This window comes from Branchiostoma belcheri, unplaced genomic scaffold, assembly GCF_001625305.1.
Source record: "Branchiostoma belcheri isolate BF01 breed outbred unplaced genomic scaffold, Haploidv18h27 scaffold57, whole genome shotgun sequence".
Classification (NCBI taxonomy): domain Eukaryota; kingdom Metazoa; phylum Chordata; class Leptocardii; order Amphioxiformes; family Branchiostomatidae; genus Branchiostoma; species Branchiostoma belcheri.
Window position 1 is genome coordinate 1,724,332 of NW_017804209.1, and position 20,640 is coordinate 1,744,971.

The 20,640-nt window shown below is 43.1% G+C and overlaps 1 protein-coding gene across 4 annotated transcripts in view; it reads right to left on the reverse strand.

Moving 5' to 3' along the window:
- LOC109481743 (paired box protein Pax-6-like) overlaps positions 1-20,066 on the reverse strand; it is a 103,206-nt gene extending 83,140 nt beyond the window's left edge. For 2 of the 4 annotated variants that reach the window (XM_019784336.1, XM_019784339.1), the window contains exon 1: positions 19,774-20,061. The gene's annotated coding sequence lies outside the window, so the exon portion shown is untranslated. Of the gene's footprint in view, positions 1-19,773 lie in introns of all 4 variants that reach the window. The other 2 variants (XM_019784335.1, XM_019784334.1) reach the window with 2 other exon arrangements.
- Positions 20,067-20,640: the final 574 nt, after the last annotated feature.

Sequence of the window (20,640 nt, forward strand, 5' to 3'; positions counted from 1 at the left end):
GGGTTCGAGTTAGACATGTACATTACATAACAGCGATATAGTATGCTACATTACATAACTGTAACATTGGAGATATCACAAAACATAAGGCACGATAAGGGGCATGGACAAGACAGACTCGGTGTAGTTCTTCTAACCCAAGTGCCACACATGTAGCAATGACAAGTGCCACACATGTAGCAGTGACTAGATGTTGCCATATATATATGTACACAAAACCACGAGGATTCTGGTCCTGGTCGGCGGAAATTCCGGAACATTCGCCACCAGGAAGCGCCCGCATCATTACAGAAAAACTGCCGGGACAACAACAATATAGGCAGAACAACACAACAACCACCGCCCACATAGCCCATACGGGAGTTCCTAGCTAGCACTACCGTCAACACCATACAAGTAGCTGATGCCTGGTGAAGCCGGCAAGACGCTTTATATTTCTGATAAACGCCCACATGTCAGGAGACCAGGACAGGCTGTTGTCAGGGGACAACAACAGTCGGGCTGACTAACTAAATGCGACAGCACGGTACGATCAACAGCCGACAGGAGCACAACCGTTCGCGACCCCCGGGTGTCAACCCGACCGTCTGAAAAGGCTGTCAATCATTACCAGAAGTGCGTGAAACTCACCTGAGAGCCGCCTGCTAGTCGGGAGATAATCTCTTAAGGACTGGGGAGGGCGCCGTGGCCATGCCGGGTAGGAACTGCCGTGGTACTGAGCTGTCAATCATCCCGCGGGGGGAGGGGCCATGGTGCCGCGGAGGGTCAGTCCGCCCGGGCCACGCAAGGTCAACGCACGTTCCGTCTCAAGGTCAAACACGGAGGACAGAACTTGCACGACAGACAGACAACTTGTTCAGAAATGTTGTTTCTTTCAAGTTTGTGAAGAACAGTGAAAATAGTTTCTTATTTGTAGCTTGGCATTCTCTTTATTTTTGCTCTTTAATTTGCTCTGGGCGATAGCAAATGAAAAACATGCTACGTTGGAGAACAGAACTTGCACGACAGACAGGCAACTTGTCCAGGATATTGTTCAGTTTCGTACAAGGGCTGTCAGAGACGATGGCAATACTTTATTTGTAACTTGGCATTCTCTGTTTTGTTATTTCAATTTGCTCTGGGCGATGTCATTATCCTGTTGATGCGTTATAACTCCACTTATATATTCCGATTCAATCAAAAACAAATGAAAAACATAAGTGAACTGTTCTTAATATGATATTGAGCGTAACATATCAAAACAATTATGTAACTCGGGCCGACGTTAGTATTGAAACGCTAATATCTAGCAAACTTTGTAAACAAAGCCAAATAACTTTTTTTCAATCAAATTGTTCGTTTTGAGGAAAAAAACGTATTGGAACGTTGCATTTTCCCAGTTTTGAAAAATGAATGTTACATAATCTCATTCTAAGAAACATCTTCCTAGAGGCACAAGAACTCAACAACGTTTCTCCCACTTTTCTCCAATATTAATACACTGAAATATTGATGTAGCCGGAATCTCCCGAACATGTTTTTCCAGTGTAATGTTCTTCGTGCTTTTAGCACCTTCTCTGCTGGTAATTCCCGACAGACCTACAAACGTCGGTGCCGCGTTGTGCTGGCAGACAGCATGCCGGCACTGTCTGCAGACATTAGCTTTTATGGCTCTCATACACACTCGCCTACACGCAAGTCCGCGTGTGACAAGCTACAGTCTCCAACAGGCTAGTTTTGGCGACTCGGAAGTAGCAAATTTGACCCAAATGTGGCGAATGGTTTGCCAGAGGATTTTGGCTACCATAGGGTAACATTTGCTCTACCCTCAATCCTCTGCCCAATAATTCACCAAACTGTTGCCGAATTAGGTAACTAACCCCTTAAGTAGGCCTGGTGGAGGCTCGGTATCAACTGGCCCAGTTCACTATGTATCAAAGTATAGATTTTCTTATCTTCGTTTGCCTGTTGGTGACCAAATTGGATTTTTTTTACACAATTTATACTTTGACTTTCATTAGACCACATTAAACCGTGGTGTCTTGTGGTTTGCAAAAATTATTCATATTAAAAGTCAGTTGTCGTAGTTTGGCAAATCTGAATTATTTGTTAGGACGAGAATTCAATACCCAAAACGGCGAAACTTTTACCACACTGTATGAATCTACTATTACCGATATGATATACAGTTTTTTTTCTGTTGGTTTCCTACCTTATAGAAAAAATGCACATTTCAAATGTATAAATTTGTTGCAGAAACTGTTTAAGGTACAGCGTTAATGTTTGGTATCTATGGCTATAATGGTACAGTCGATGCGATCACAACTGATTGGCATCCACAGCGTGCTTATTACACATTTCCAGCTTACACTGTCCATTACCACAGTTGTATATCAGCCTGACTGCTTAATGCTACCCTTAATGTTTCCTCTGCAGCTTTTCCCTACAGAGTCGGACTGAGAACCCCTCACTACGGCAACCCGCCGCGTTAAACTAAACATCTCAACTCGGATCCGTCAACACTTCTGCAGACTAGAAATTAAACACGAACCAAACGGTGGCGCGCTCATGTAAATACAAACGTGCATCTTACAACTTAGTCTTACAATGCAAAAAAGGTACATACATAAAAGAGTGTATTACGTAATTATTACATAAATACATAATTATCCTGATGAAGGCGACAGTGGTCGCTGAAAATTTGATCTCTGCGTATATTGTGTGTAGGAATAAAGTCCAACGTGTTTCTATGATTACTACCAAGACGGATGAACTTCCAACATAAAAGAGTGTCTTGTTATTAAAAAAAAGATGCTGAAACTCATGATTAGCCCTACTTGGTTGTATACTGCATTAGCTCTTGATGTTTATGTAATTAGGATTCTATGTCCTTTTCTTTTTTTTTTGTACTATGTTCAATACTCGTCGTCATACAATTGTACCATCACAATTGTTGTGCAATAAAGTCATTTCAACGCAATAGTTTTTTTTTGGCTAACAGCAGCAAACAACAAGAAAAAATTATGAACTAGTGCATCGTAAGAACTAAACTGAATACAATTAAAGATTTTAAACTTTGTGGACAGTGTGACCAGATTCCAATGAAGAAAAGGCACACGCAGCAGTATAAAAAGGCCAGCTTCAGTGCTAAATTTGGGACTAATTAGCATCATCACTGATCTAATGACGAGCAGACAAAATGTGTTACAACAGACCACTATTCTGTACTTAAACAGCATTCGCTACATCACACAATAGATATCTAGCTTGTTGATTGAGTCTATCTATTGTAACCACCACGTCCATCCGAGGCACCGGGAGGCGCGCGCCAGCCCGGCGGGGGAGATGGCAGACACCGAAGTAATAAACAGCATTTTCAAACTACGCTGACAGCTGAAAAGTCGAATCGACATCAAAATCTCCCAAGTTGACTATCCAGGAAATCAATGTAATTCGTAAACGATTATTATTAAAAGACACAATTGTGAACGCATATCTTCGCGGTATTTAACTGGTATGTTATTTTCCTCATTTTCGGTGATGTTTTTTCACCTACTTGAGCGCGAATAGCAGTTCCTATCCGAGTTAGTACGGATAACAAATAATTGTTTTTTCCCCTCACTTTCACTTTAGTACATTTCTTCCTCAGTTTTTAACTGTCTTGAGTTTAGATTTATATATTTCTGCGGTATACGTACACGCTAACAGTACCACATCGTTGACAGAAGAATGTGCTCCATATATTACCTTTAGGCCGCCCTTACTTGCTCCAACTGTCCAGTAACTCAGATATTCCAGGAAATTCCACTGTCCAATCTCAACCGTACGGGAAATCAGAATCCAGGAAAACACTCGGGCGTCCACACGTTTCTATTGTCCACAAGAAGCGACTCAAACAGCAAAACCGGAACAGAAATGGGAGCCAAGCGGCTGTCAGAAGTTCAGAACTCTCCAAGCAGAGGTTGTCGGGGAATGATCGTTAGCTTTTTATATATGTCCAGCTTTTTTGTCGCTACCCCCACCCGTCGGTGTCCGGCGACCTTCTCTGGCTAATGGATACTGCCTGGCCAATTTGATACTGTCTTTTTGCCACCGAAAGGGATCTGCTTGGAGATTACCTCGTCCTTCGATCAGGTCCGTCCCGTCCCGACTCCCGGGGCCAACTGGCTCCCCACAGGCGGGGAGAAACGCGCTAAGCTCCCGCTGAACCCCCCGGCCTGCCAACCCCCGGCATTACCATCTCAATCGGGCCCCATTCAGCCCCCAAATTAGCTCCGTCGTATTTTTATAAACAGCGGATCCCTGGTAAGGAGATTATCCCGCTTTATGTTGGTCTTTTGTGGCATGTCCATAAGTACCTAATTGTTTTCGCTGCTCGGAATTGATGAGGATTTATTTACCGTAAGTACGCGGCTATTTGTATCTGCTGTGGAAGGTTATTAAACTGTCAATGGGTACTGGTAGTGGGGAAAAGCAAAGGAGAGGTGGAATAAGTTTTTAAGTAATTGAATACGCTTAACGCTACGCACGACGTCAAAGTTAAGAATTCGACAATGCTATGAAAAGTATAAAGTTTTAAAATCAGAAAACTCTATGTAGAATATGGTCTACTAGACGAGCGTTGTTAACAATATGGACAAATACCATGACTTGTCAAATCTACAGTAAAAATGCCACTGAGAGACTTAGATATCGTTACCGACCATGCTGATCTGTTGGACTGATCAACGCGATGCTCTCTTTCTTAAGTAATCAAAGCTATAGTGACGCGAAAATAGTACAGCGACATCCGATCGGACGATCAAGCAAAACAAAAATTAGAAGTAAAGGAAATCTGCAATGTGCTATCCACTTAACAAACTTTGAGCACCCTGTATTTATTATTGTTATAGAGGGGTAACGGAGGACTAAGTTTGGTAGCAAGGGGACCAGAGTACCCGGTGTACGTCACTTCTAGAACTGTATGTATGACGTTTCCTTCTGCCCCAAAAAGGACCAAATGTTTACATCGCACTCCCCCCCCCCCCTCACTACCACCAGTCGGCACCCCGTAATGACATTTATTCGTTATCCTCTTAGCTTTAATCGCGTTATGAGCTGATAACTGCAATCCAGCGCTGGATCGTCTGTGGCTGGGGAATCACAGATATATCACAACTGTATTAAACTCCTGCAGGGTAAATTACACGTTTTGTCTCACTACAAATTTCCACTGTTTAGAGGTGACAGTCCATATTACCGAACCAACACCAATAACAGGTGGATGCCACACTTGTTATGATACGAACTTGCAACGCAAGTGCCCTGTAACATTTTCAGGTTTCAGAGTTATTATTATTTGAATTTCTGTTGATTTGATGTATACAAATGTTATGATTTGTATGAGTCGCTCTTCTTGAATTTGATTTCTGTCTTGAACTTATTTACACTCCAGGGACGCTGGACTAGAGCAAAATCATGTATTTTCGTCTATCTTCTCTGTCTTAATGTGTTTTTAGAATCAGATAATAATACTCTGATACTGTTCTGTTCCAATATAAAGATATCAAAAGCACAAACTATGGAAGGCAGAAGTAACGTCACAAATAAATGGTTAAGCTTGTAAAAAAAAGGGTAGAATACATTAGAAGTTAGGAGTTTTCCCATATTCATTTATTGTGCTTCTTGCTTGGGACTGTAGAAATATAGCAATTTCCCCATAATAGCAAAGAGCACATTAAAACACTAAAAAAAAAATACCTATAACTAATAAAGCACGATGCATAAGAAAACAAAATGCTACATTGGATAAAATGCCACCGGAACTGCTAGGAGTAGCATATTCATATCGTAAATATCCAAGATCGTGCACTGCTCATGTGTTACAACAGTGCTGGTGAATCGGAAAATGAAACGTTTGAAATGCATTACCTGACGAATATGAAAGCTATACATAGACCCGATTATTTATGTTATTTTCAAGGAACGTGCATCGACCTTGGTTTACCCCATGTTTCTGTCCATCTAATAAACTTCAGAATTCACGACATAACCAGAATTATAAGGATCAAAGAAATCGGCAGGAAGACGAGGAAACAAGTTTAACCTCGGTTATCTAGTTCAGTTTGCAAGATTTCCTTAGCCGGAAACGTGCAGATCCTTTTCGCAAATACAAAGACAGAAACTTTCGGGGTGAACAATAAAGTATATAAACAATGTCCATCGGTAGTACAGGGATCAACTTTACTGTACGTTTCCGCTGTTGCGCTAGGAACTACTGAAGGAAGATAGAATTAGTCACTGGTAGAACTATTTTGCAAACTGTTATATTAGGTAGAGCGATAAAAGATAAAAGAAATGAAATGTTAAGTTCGTAGTGACAAGTAGTGACAAAGCCTGGCATATCTCGATGGTTGCTGAAGATATAGTAGAAGTTAGCCGGGCAGAGAGTTGCAACTTGCAATTAACGGCCAAATTCTGTACTTATGACTACCAAGCCCTCCGTTGAAATATTGCCCGGTTTGGGCCAGTTTCTACCATTTTTCAGGCCGCCAAGAGGTTCAATAGTAACTATACAGATGTGGCCAGTAACGTTTTCCCCGTCCTCGTCTCTCCCCGTCCGTCCCTAGAAACCCCGTGGTTTATCCCGAGTCTGTACCGAGGTGATGTTTACACGGAAGCAACTTTTTATACCATTTTTCGGGCCGCCAACAGGTTTGATTGAGTTGATTGACTGATTGTGTTGGACCAAAAGTTTTAACTTTAAACATGTAACTACCAACACGGATGAACTTTTATGATAGGTTTGATCGAGGCTAAACAAATGCTCAGGACCAGAAACTAGAACGAATATACCCTAGCCTCCATAGCATACAAAAAACTGGGGGTTTGGGGGGTCTTCAGGGTCTTTGGGAGCTTTTATGTGCTATTTTCTGATTGCATATAGACAGCATAGCCGGCCTGGTAGAATTGCCCCTGTTTAGAACTAGCTAATCAGAAAACAGCCGAAGACCACCGAACCCCCAGTTCTATAAGCCTGCTACGGAGGCTAATCAGAAAACAGCCGAAGACCACCAAACCCCCAGTTCTATAAGCCTGCTACGGAGGCTAATCAGAAAACAGCCGAAGACCACCAAACCCCCAGTTCTATAAGCCTGCTACGGAGGCTAATCAGAAAACAGCTGAAGACCACCAAACCCCCAGTTCTATAAGCCTGCTACGGAGGTTAGATATACCCGTGGTTTATCCACACCGTGGTGATGTTTACACGGGAGCCAGCCGGCCGGAGAGAAGTCCCAGCGTGTCGGAGAGAAGTCCCGGCGTGTATTGGCGCAGGTAACCGGGCGGAGAGAAGTCCCGGCGTGTATTGGCGCAGGTAACCGGGCGGCGCGGATTAACACGGCCGCTGGAGTGGAGGATCCCAGAGTTTATACCGAACAAACAGCACTTTCATTACACAAACTGCTGAAGCTGGTCTGGAGCCACAGATAGGGCTATCATACTCTCCAAGCAGAGGTTTGAGTTTTGGCTTATTTTTGGCGTGTTTTAGGTTTTTTCTATGGGGCTGTCTTTTTTTTTTAATATGTCTTTTTCACGCCAACTCCGGTGCAAAAAAAAGCCCGATGAAAAGTCCTAAAACACGCCAAAAAAAAAAAAAACCAAACTTCAAACCTTTGCTTGGAGAGTAGGGCTATCGTATACATGTATAAGGAAATGCGAAGCGTTAGCTCGACAGCCTGGTTGTATGTCCTTTTTGCTTAAAGAAATAAATAACTGAATAGATAAAAAGTAAATAAACTTGCACTTTAAAAGTGGGTATGAAAAAAATAGTTTAGAGTTAGCGATATGTTTTCGTTGCACAACCTACACAATGGAAACTGCGACCTACAATGTGAAAAAAAGTTTGCGTGCAGAAACTTCAGAAACTTTTCGCATCAAAATTACTATTTCAATGGTGTATACATGTTTATGTATACATCGCGTATACAAAATAATTTTTTTGCAAAAATGGTTTATGTCTGCAGAAGGGTAAATGTGCATTTTACAATTATCAACCTGTGAACACGTTTTACATTTTAGTAGACGTACCTCGTCATCATTCGGTACACTATATTGGTTTCATGAATTAACACTTGTAAGCCCATTTGTTACATTTACTCTTATCAATACTGCAACTGTTTGCATAGCCTTAATGACTTCATCGTTGTATGGGGGCTAGCAACAACTATTTGGCGAAAACAGTGATTTTTTTGTTGTTACTAAGGGAACGGCGATGTCGTCCGACTAAAATGTGGTTGACCAAATTGATCTGTCCTGAGTTGAAATTGTGAATAACGCAGACCGTGGTGAACACAGTTTGTGTGTGTGTAAACCCCCACTACAGACGTAATGTGGCGTGAAATTATGGACTCCTTCTCGGGAGGATTTCTGTGTGAGAACGACTGTCGGGTCTGTGTTTGCTAAAGCTTGCGTCTGTTATAGAACTTTATTGACACAACAAAAGTATAGCGAGTTTAAAGTTAAAACTTTTGATCCAACACCAAAAATTCTCTCACCTAGAGCTACTAGAGTCTACTGAGGAAGACCAGAGTGACTGGTCGAAAGCTCTAGGTGAGAGAATTTTAGGTGTTGGATCAAACGTTGGACACGTAACTACCAACACAGATGAACTTTCATGATAGTAAAAGTATAGCGAATTTGGTAAGGTCTAAAACTACATGTAGACATACAGACAAATACATGGGTACAACGAAATTAACCTACGTACAAAACACTACAGACGTAATGTGGCGTGAAATTATGGACTCCTTCTGCGGAGGATTTCTGCAGAGCGGTTTGTGAGGGAACAACTGTCGGGGTGTTTGTTTGTGTGCGTGTTTGCTGAACTTGCCTCCGACTAACCTTTTCTTCTTTTACTACAGCGCGCAAATTTTTTCCTGATAGCTGTACTCTCCAAGCAGAGGTTTGCGTTTTGGCTTATTTTTGGCGTGTTTCAAGGCTTTTTTCTATCGGGGTTTCGTTCTTGCACTGTATAGTGAGTGGCCATAGACTCGCACCATGTACCAATCTGTTTTTTTTTTTTTACAATAAAGATGTTTTATCTGCCGTGATCAGTGGAGCTTCTTTTGGCTGGTAGTGACGATTTTGTCAGGAGTATTTGGATATTAGTAGTCTCCACCAGACAAACAACGCGGATTAAAAAAAAAAGTAAAAGGTAGTCAATAGGGAGAATAATTGACTAGGGGAGTGTAGCCAGCGTAGAGTTCATTTGCCCACGCGCAGATGGGGAAATTGACCGTATCGCGGACTAACTCTCCTGGCCAACTATTTCCATTTTTTTACCGAATTCTAGGATCCCTACCCCCGTAGGTAGGCAGTAGTGGGTAGGAGATTATGCTCCCGGTCTGTCCGCTGTTCCGTCATGCGGAAGTCTGTTTGTGGACTCGGCTCAAGCCGCGTGTGAAGAGTAAACAGTCTGATCTACATTTGATGAGCTGGACAAGAGGAGGGGGGAGGGGGGGTATCAACTCAGGATGTAAATCTGTATCGTATAACCTTCCGCACGGGGAAACACACCAGTTTCAAACTCGAAAGTACGGGCTCTTTGAGAATCAACAGAGGCTGATATACATCTGTAAGCTGTACTACAATGTAATAGACAGCTACATACATCAATCTGCATAAGAGTAAACAGTCTGATCTACATTTGATGAGGTGGACAAGAGGAGGGGGAGGGGGTATCAACTCAGGATGTAAATCTGCATCGTATAACCTTCCGCACGGGGAAACACACCAGTTTCAAACTCGTAAGGACAAACACTTTCAGAATAAACAGACACGGATCTGTATATATTTCTGAGCTGAGCTAGAAAAGTGAGGGGAAGAAATTATTTTTATATATGAATCTGTATACATTTATAAGCTGTTTTCAATGAACATCCACAAGGGGCAAGGCAAACGTGTACAGATACGATCTGATGTACACATGTGATGTGCGATGCTGAGGGTTGTTAGGTTGAAATCTTAATCCGTAATCTATGGCCGGTAACCCGCCACATGGCAGAACACATTGACCTGCAGACTTGGTAAGTTCACCCTGCGTGAGTACAAACAAACAATAAATAAACCGATCTACATTTCGGAATGCTACCGGAGGAATCAACTTTATTGAAAACTGAAGACCCAGGAAAGTCTTTGAATGTACGCTATAACTCGAAACTAAATGTTTCTGCGAGAAGAAATGTTTTCAGAACTACATAAAGCTTTGTGACATCCGAAGTGTCGCTTGTAATCATTTCTCTATTGACTAAAACGACACCGATTTCAGCACACAATTTCTGCCAGCTAGGAAAACTTCAAATAGTTTTACCAACTCAAATAGTTTCAAGTGAACTGTCAATACTTGTACATTTCATGTATCTAATTGTATGGATCCCACCAGGTGACTTTCGTCTTGTAGTTTTATAACTGACGTTTATTGGTAAAAAAAAAAACAACAAGGGATAAATAATTCACCGGCCAATTCGACAAGGCAAGAAAACCTTATCATTTTCTACCTCTCCAATGTTTACCCATAGTTTGTTATCTGGCCAAATCAACAAAGCAAGAAACGTTCATCCTTTTCTACCTCTCCAATGTTTAACCCCAGTTTGTTTGTGTCCCGTGGTTTAATCTCCATACCCAGCAGACAACTGCTCCTGATTACACCCACAAAAGTCGCTACAAACACGATCATTACCGCCTCTGTCCCCAAACTGCCGGATTAAACGGTTTTAATGGGTCCTCAACAAGGTGCTAATTACCTTATAGCTAAACAAAAGGCTCCGATTTTTAATTGGCTTGGAGAATAGCAGGGGTGGATCTGGTTTGTGTAAGACAAACAATCGGAGAATCCGCAGTTCTGTTGCTGGGTTCATTAGTTCTACACATTCCAATACACAAAGGTGGGGAGTACTGGTACTTGTAAATGTCAATCATATATCATCAATACATGAACATATTGTAACTCATATACTGTCTAGATAGTAGTTTGTAGTAAGAAATGTAATAAGATAGTTTATTTTTGTTGTATTGTTGTATTACTGCCACACATTGTACCATGTACGATTGTCGAGCACTAAACTTCATTCATTCATTCATTTATACATAGATTATACAAACGTTGTAAGATCTATGCTACTTTCAGTAATATGTGATGTAAGTCTTTGTTGTAATAAAGTGGGATCCTTTGTCTTCCTCTGTCTTAATCATAAAAGAAGTCAAACCAGTAGTTTTTACCAGTAGTTTGTTAGGAGTTATCAGTACTGTAGTTCCCAATGTTGCCTAGTTCTGTACTTAGCCAAGTGTGGCAGAAATGTGCAATAAAGGTCTTCATTTTTTCTTACACCAAATGTTTCTTCTGTCCTTGCAATTAGATAGCCTTCGGGCATGAAATTGCAATAAAACATTTCATTGTAATCAAAGATTGGATAATAAAATATGGCCGTTTTGTTTCGATTAATACGAGCGAAAAACAAGATAATTAGCGTTGCTCGTTCATAAATAAAATATTTAATGACCGTTCCATTAAGCTGATAGGTTTTTCCTCACCAATACAGTTACCACTAGTCGTGTTTCCATTGCTACTTTCAGGGACTCACTGTGATGTAAGTCTTCATTGTAATCAAAGATTGGGTAATAAAATTTTGCAATTCTATTTAGAATAAGGCGAGCGAAAAACAAGATAATTAGCGTTGCTCGTTCATATTTAATGGACGTTCCATTAGGCTGATAGGTTTTTCCTCACCAGTGAAGTTACCACGTAGTTACACCCTGGAACTTTTATAACTTATAAGATCTAACATGATAACGTATATGGCCGTTACATAACTGTGACAATTTCACTTTTCTGATTCATTGGTTAATGCGTCTTTCAAGCTGCAACAATCTTTACACTAAAGATAATACATCACATGTCTGCGTGCAATCTACATCTGTACATGTAGATACATATATAGCATAATCATTACATCGCTAGATGGAACTACAAATCATGTAGGTGCATGAGGGGTATAGACGTCATAATCTCCACGCAAATGTACGTGCGAACTGGTAGCCTCTACCAGGCTTCGGGAGGCGGCTGGAGAGAGCAGAAATTGGCCGAATAGAGAGATAAGCATGCCAGGGGAGTTGGTGTGCTACAAGTTGTACTCTGTAGCCGACCAACTCTCCTGGAATTTTATCTGTCTATTCAGCCAATTTCCGCTCGTTCCAGCCGCCTCCCGAAGCCTGGTAGAGGCTAGGGATCCGGCTCATTTTTCGTGTTTTACGCTTGGAACATTTAATATGTCTTTCTAGTTCTTGTGTTTGAAACGTCTCCTACAAGATGGCATGTGGTCCCAGTAATTTCCCATTAGCATACATCGATGTAGAAATACAAAAACGACAGAATAACTGAGACCGATCCGTCTGCTTTTTGGCGTAGGATGTTGCCTTTGTACAATAAAGAAGAAAAAAACAGTCTGCCACCAGGAAGCTATATTACTATACACTACGCCGCAGCACGTCACCCTGTGATTGCCTCCATAACAAACCGTTATTTTGCTATTAATAAACCCGCCGCCAGTGTAACGCCCTCCTCTTCACGTAACCGAAAACAACCTCATATAACATCGCCTGTCCATCCATCAACAGGTGTTCATTTTATCGGGACCATCGGTCTGCAATAAAGCTGATTCTGTAGCGATTCTCGGACAAAGGACGGTAATTAGCGCGTGTGGGACAATGGACAAGATGAATGTACTGTCATCTGGCTAAGTGGCCATCTACTAATTAGGGGGAGGGGGGCAGGAGGAGGTTTTGTGTACGATATAATTGGGAAGGCCGTTTCTTCCCCTTTTAATAGTAGATTCTTTATTGACACAACAAAAAGCACAAGGACTTTTGTATGCTTTCTAGAACTAAAGGTCCAAGGAAGTTAAGTACACGTATGGATAACGTCATCTTACGTACAGTATATATGTCAGTGATAATAATAAAGGTCTAACTAATGGAGTGGTGGAAGAAACATTTGGAGGCGTGAACACGTGAAGACATAATTACGTGGCGTGCGAGCAAACATAGCCATAGTCATGGGGGAGTCATAACACTGCGGGGGACTGGATGGTCATGGTGTGTACACGGAGCGCGAGTAAAGTACAAACATAGAAACATATATACAAAAAATAAATGCATACATATATGCACATGCATGAATAGTAGACACATACATACAAACATAGAACACTCACACACACACACTCACACACACACACACACATATATATATATATATATATACATATCTAACGCATGCATAAATTCATAGTACTTAAATACATACAAAGAAACATACATACATGCATAGTACACACATACCTACACACATTCATACAAACATACATACGTACTACACATATGCAGAGTACGTAATCCGTACATATCACATACAGACACTCATACATACAAACATATCGGTTTGCTATTAAACACGTAAACACTCCGCGATATGAGTAGTAATATATAGCTCCGCCGAGTGAGTGATGAGGTCTTGTCTTTGGGGAAATCTCCGGTCAGCTGAAGGGTGATTTAGTGACAGTTTTATTGCACGCTATGAGTTCAAATGACTGGATGTACATTTCATCAATTAGGAACAGGTGCAGCGTACAAAAAGGCAATAGGCTTCTAACACCAGGTATTAGGAGGGTAAATGCAGTGTTCACACAAAATAGCCATATGCGTTGTACAAATATAAACTAGATATCTAAAAAAAAAAAGTACTCTCCAAGCAGAGGTTTGGGTTAAGGGGCTTTTTGGCGTGTTTTAGGCTTTTTCATCGGGCTTCCTTTTTTTGCTGGTATTTTTTTTTTCACCTAACCAAGTGCAAAAAAGAAAACCTGATAAAAAAGCCTAAAACAGGTGAAAAATAACCCAAAACCCCAACCCCTGCTTGGAGAGTATACGACAGGAAACAAAAGCTGAAAGAAGGCCATACTAGGCTGAATAAAATGGAAAGGGACCTGCCAAAATGTACGCAAGAACTATAAAATATCAGAAAACATGACACAGACCAACCTACGTTTAATCTATTATTACGAAAAGAAGCGAGGTTACCAGAGGTAGTTACACGGTGTCACGTGATCCCTACCATAATGGCCCAGCAAACTTCGATGTGCAGCCAGGCGGCATCCAGGCATGCGCAGTGCGGAGGTGAGTTCAGACCGACCTGTCTGTACAGGCATTCCTTACAGGTCGGTCCACACGCCCTGCAGACCTGCTGGATACACGCCAAGTTACGTAAAATATCTACTACCACCTCCCCTCCCAACCCCAACACACACACTCTCACCGCCGGCATTCCATACAGCATATAATATATCAATGAGTCTTTTGTTTGTTTGTTCCACGCTACTTATGAAGAGAGCTATATCATTATACAGGCCGTTTGTCGCTATTTAACTTTGTTTCTGTTGTTCAGAAAACAATTGTAGAAACATGTCCATGTGTATCTGCTGTGCACAGGCTCGGAGACAGTGCAAATGAGACTGCCCAAGCTCTGTCCTTGCACTGCTCGGTCAGAAATGTTGTTTGGGGTGACAGTCTCCAAGTATTATGTGTAGGTGAAGGTCCCCGAGTGTCATGTGTAGGTGATTGTTCCGTGTCCCTATGTGTCCTCTTATCTGTGCAACCCGAACGCAAACGCGAGTCCTGTCGTGCGGATGTGACCGTCCAATGCTGCTACATGTACATGTATGTCTGTGGAATATGTGTGTTGTGTGGATATGACAGTCCTCTATTATCTGTCGTCCTAAGAAGACTGCCCAATGTTCCTGTATCTGTGGAAAATACGTGTTCTGTCGTGTTGGGATGACAGTCTCCCTGTGTCGTGTTGAGAAGACTGCCCGGTATCCCTAGCCCTGTGGTCTGTCGTGCAGATACGACAGTCCCTATGTGTCGTGCTAATGTCCCTAGCCCTGTGGTCTGTCGTGTGGATACGACAGTCCCCGTGTGTCCCTGTGCTATGTCGAGTGGAGATGACATTCCAGTGTCCCTATGTGTCACTATAGCTGTACAGCCCGAATACGAGTTCTGTCGTGTCCCTGTCCGTGTGTTCTATCGTGTGGGTATGACAGTCCCTATGTGTCGTGCTTATGTCCCTGCCCCTGTGCTCTGTCGAGTGAATATGACAGTGATGAATCGGTTTCCGGCGACCCACGCGTGTAAAACACGACAGTCTCTATTGAAGACTGTTCACTCCACAAACCGCACACAATATCCTACTACGGGAGATAACAACCACATAATATCTGGAGATAACATGTGCTCCACACTGTTTAACTCCACTTACATCGACATCATAGTTCTACAACTAGTAATGAAAAATCCTCGCCATTCTTGTTCAACCGAAAAAAAGCATAGTTCAAATATATTCGCGTACGAGACCTATGCATGAACAAAAGTAAACCGTTTACATGTTTAGCAAATGCCAAATGGCTTCTTTAGGTAGGTAAACCACTGGAGAGCAAAATTGTAAGAATAAGCCCCTTTCGTGGTGTTGATGTCGCCTTGTATGTGATGTGACCTATCTACGAATACAGACGTATAAGACGATGTATCAGCTTACTTCACAGGTGGTTTATAAGGAACTGACTGAACTTAAGAAGCGATGGAAGGAATTTTGACGTACTAGGCAGTTCAGTATGGATGAGATCTATATAAGAAGGTCAACTCATGCGACCTGTTAGTAACTTTAAATTTTGGAAATCCAGTAGCTTGCTTTTTTGGCGTATCTTATTACCTGGATGTCTAACCTTCACCGATGTTAGTGATAATAACATAGTACGTTGCATCTGAGTGGTGACTATTGTTATTCCATGTTCTATGTATTCTGTACCTACTAGATCTTTGCAGCCCCTGCTTCCTGGGTAAAGAATAAGCTGGGTTAAGTTTGTAGGTGGTTTACCTGAACTGAAATGACACACATTGGGAAGACCGCAAGGTTTTGACCTAAGCTAGATTTTAACTTAAACTTTCAGTTGTGGTAAGAATTGAGCATTATGGACTCACACTTATACGTGATAGATGTTTAAGACAATTTGAGCAGAGAAAAATTTTTCATGTCTAATTGTCCCCCTCACGAACACAACAGTCTGAATACTAAGTCTGGAGACGGGGGCCGGGAGGTCAACCGCTTTCTCCTGCCGTAAATCCTGGCCGCACCATTGGCGGGCAATCCGGCGGAAAATCGGCGCGTTTGGCGCGGATTCTGCTCGGGTGGACCCGGCAGGTCGGCCCGTCTGCTTGGCTGGGTGCTACCGGGGCGAGAGCGCGGGAAGCGCCGGGACGTAATGCGCTTATCCGCCTCGGATGTCACGGTGTGAAACGGGCTCATCTATCATCGACCACTTCATTAGAGATGGGCACCGGCTGTTTGTTTAGTTGTGAAAATGCACATTTAGGTAATGACCCAGGCACAAACCGCTCCTCGCAGGGTCTCTGCTGGCAGAGAACATCGCGAACTGAAGCGGGAGGATCGGGCGAGAGGCTCAGTCGGAGCCGGGAGAGCTAGGATGCCGGGCGCCCGACGGGGGGACGGGCAGGGAGAACATCGGCACGGTGTCCGTACCAACCCACAGCCTTCACCATGAGATGAACCTGGGCACCTCTCAGAGATACAACTCCAAAACCTTACCGGAATACCGTGAGACAACATCGCCACAGCGTCCTGTGCACCTCAGAGATATAACTTCAATCCTTGCTGACGAACCTTGGCACAGCGTCCGTACCAAACCCAAACCTTCACCGTGAGACAACCTGGGAACATCAGAGGTACCAACTCCAACACTTCCTGACGAACCTGGGCTCTGCAACAATACCAACCCGCGGCCGTGAGACAACCTGGGAACATCAGAGGTACAACTTCAACCCTTGCTGACGAGCCCACGCACAATGATACTAACCCACAGCCGTTACAGTGAGACAACCTGGCATGGGCACCTCACAGGTACAACTCCAAACCTTACCGGTATACACTGAGACGAACCTTTCATCTACTAGAATATACGCCAACCCTTGCATTGCGGAAACCTGGGCACCTCGGAGTTGTAACTACAAGCCCTGACGAGGCTAGGCACAACGTCGGCACACCCCCAACCTTACCTTCAGACGTCGGTACCACAACGTGGGTAGAACAACCTTTAGAGACAAATTTGGGCACAGCGTCGGTAAGAACTCCAAACCTTACTGCACGAAATACACAGAGGACTTCAGCAAGTCGCCGGCAATGGACAGGACAAAACTACCGACGAGAAAGACGCCAGAAGAGTCCAGGGAAAGTTCGGCGTGTTTACACGACAATCGGTGAATAACGAGATACGTGGCTCCAAAACTACCTTCCATGATTACGTCTTCTAGCTACGGACCAAACATTTACACAGAATAGGAAGTGTGTATGTTATGAAAACTCGTGCCTTATGGATAATTCGGGACGGTGAAGTGTATGAAGTTTGTGATAAACCCGAACCTCAACTTAAGACATGAACTTTTCACTATTCAAACAGCCAGCTGAGGTCGTTGTTGAAATATAGCGAACGACTAAAGGGAACAGTGCATGTTGTGCTCAAAACTGATGGAAGGAATACGGAATATATCGCACCAGGGACCAGGAGAAGGCATCGATCCTTGGTTACAATGCCCGGGTGTCCGAAACATTCTCAACTGCACCTCATCCAAGTGTTGTGGAAACCACGGCCCAAGCATTTGTGATCGTGTGAAGAAAAAAAAAACATCTCAAGGAGTAAAAAGGGTTACATCGGCGTGTTTTAGGACTTTGAGTCTTCAAAAAGTCTTCACAAGACACCGGCTCTCATCTCAGGTACGGTAGCGTCTGGGAAGAGTTCCTGACAGTTAAGATATTTCTAAAGAACATGATAGACCGTGACAACGGGCTGCAAATCAACGGCGTCTTTATCACAACCTATAGTCCAGAGAAATATACCACCAAAATTACTGCATCTTCTCATAACAAGACTTCGGTAGTCTGGAACTGACAGGATATGTTTCTTTCTTACTGATCTCAGCACTGCAAACCGCCAAGGGACTATGTACATTGTCATAGACTACGCAAAGACTATGTACATGGAAGACCTACCGGGACGACACAACTCTTCAGTCATCCAAGCCACTGTCTCCGAGGAATCCTGGACATAATCGGCTCCTTTGTCGCAGGAAATTCGGCAATTAGAGAGAAGATAGTCGACATATCTCAGGATCTTCAGAACACAAGTGCGAAGGCCACTGGGAGCAAGTTCTACACAGTCAACACAGAATTAACAAACCCTCTTTTCCTGGGTTATTACGGAATTTACCCACAGAAGGTTTAAAGGGTTGAAAATGAAGATACGACGTACAAAAAACAACAACAAAAACTACTACAACAACACAAATACAGGTACGTCCGCCCAACAGTATTGCCAACAGCCTTGCTACAGAGTGTCAGCAAAAAAGCATGTTTTCCTAGACACTTTTGGATGTCATATGTCAAATGTCTTGGTCTAGTTTTATACTGTCGTGGCCTATGATAGAAGACCCATTGTCTTCAGTTAGTTACAAGCCTCGGCAAAATGACAGAAAACGTTCCAATAACATCGTTAGCTGCGTTTCACTCACAAGCAGGTTAGTGGACTCCTTAACGTTGTTACGTTCTGCAAGATGATACCAAATCACAAGAAACAGAAACTTAAGACATTATGTGACATGTACGGAAAAATAATTATGTCTACATGAACTTGTATGACGACTACTGTCAACATATTCTATTCTATGCATAATTATTCAAACAACATTGCAATACAACGTCTGACATGCCACTGTTTTCAATAGCGATGGCCTCCATGTATAGAAAAAGATATTGTGTCTGAACAATGGCAAGAAAGCAATTTAGAACACAAAATTTCGTCCTTGCACGACTGAGTGTAGTGTATAACCACACCTACCCTGGGATACCACAGCAGAATCGCCATGTTCTGTGACAAATAAAAGGTCTGCCTCTCTATGAAAGACGCAAAGTCATCTTGTAACTCTCTACATTCATAATTTTATGTTTAAAAGGCACGCGCGACTATCCAGAAGTAACAGTTGTTATGAATTCAGAGATGTGGGCGAGCGACTAGCTAGGAGCCGGGACGTGGGCCAAAACTCGTCGGTACGGAAACGTCGCGTGGCCCGCCCGCATGCCGAGAACACCCCGGTCCTTCAGCCCGAGACACGGGGCAGGGCCACGAGGCAGGCATTGCAACAGGCGTCATAGATACAACAGAATAGAACTGTTAAGACATTAGCCAATACTGTACATTTCTAACAGTTGTTTTTATGTGTGTCCTTCAGGTAGACCTGGGAGGGTAGTTTGTGCTGCACGACCAGCCGTGGCGACAACTGAAATGCCGATACGATCGCCCTGCAGTCCACAGCTCGGGGCTGCCCCGACAGGCACGGAACATATACCTGCTCGGCAACTTTTTTCTCTCACGTTTAGGGCCGACATACGAGACTGTGCAGCGCCGACATGACGGTATGAGAACAGTGCTACTCCCGTACCGTACCGACCCGGGCGCCCCGGCGGGGGCAGGGCTCGACCCTCCCCGAGGACAGCCCGTCCGGAGCCCCGGTGACTGACAGGTGGGGGGGAGGTCCCGCCCCGGTCATTATTACACCCTTATCGCAGCAAATCACACACTCGGCGTATTTTGCGTGCTTACTGGAGTGGATATGCTTTTATATCTGGATTTGGACGGGATTTACCTTTCACGGAGGCCCTCAGCGGCGTGGAGAAGCCCTGGTCTTCAGCGATCAGAGGTGGAGGAGCCGGGACAAAGTCGTCCGGGGTCCCGAGAAGAGGCGGCGGGGCCGGGGAAAGTTTGCGCGAGGAGTTTTCTGCAGGGTGGACGTACTGCGGCCGGACCTGCCCGACTGACTGCACACAGAAGCCCGCCGGGGTGTGAATAAGGACGTTTAGCCCCGCCGACTGCCCTCCCAGCCATCCGCACATTAATTAGGCGCCAAAATCAAGAGGCTCGCAAGGAGGTTTGACAGGTTTATCTTACTACTCCTCATACAACCATTCCAAACCCCACTTACGGCATGTTTTTATTAAAAATCCAAACATCTACCAAGAACATAACACACTTTTCTGATAGAAAATTCTAAGTATGGTGAAATCGAACAATTCCAGGACCCTCATAAACCCCAAAACGGCCCCACAAAGGTTCAATGAACGTTTCGTCTTTCATTGACAGATACATTATAAAACTGGACCGTAAAAAAACTTAAGACAAAAAGACAACAGAAAAAACTCACGGAGAGGAACAATTATAGTATTATATGGGAGGTTTCTGTCATGATTTTGTATCAAACCCACAAATAACCAAAATAAAACGCAACACGTACAATTTGATACATTTATTTACTCGCCTTGGCCTTTGACCCTTGGCTGACAGTATAATTGCAGACGACAGCAGATCAGGGTTTATTATGCAACTCAGTACGTTCCATTGGTTACGTAATTACATAATAGATGTGTTTTTCTTACTTTCTATTGTAACTCGTAGTGTGACCTGTTAGTTTATCGAGACATTCATAATTGTTATGAATCGTGTTTTTCAACATTTC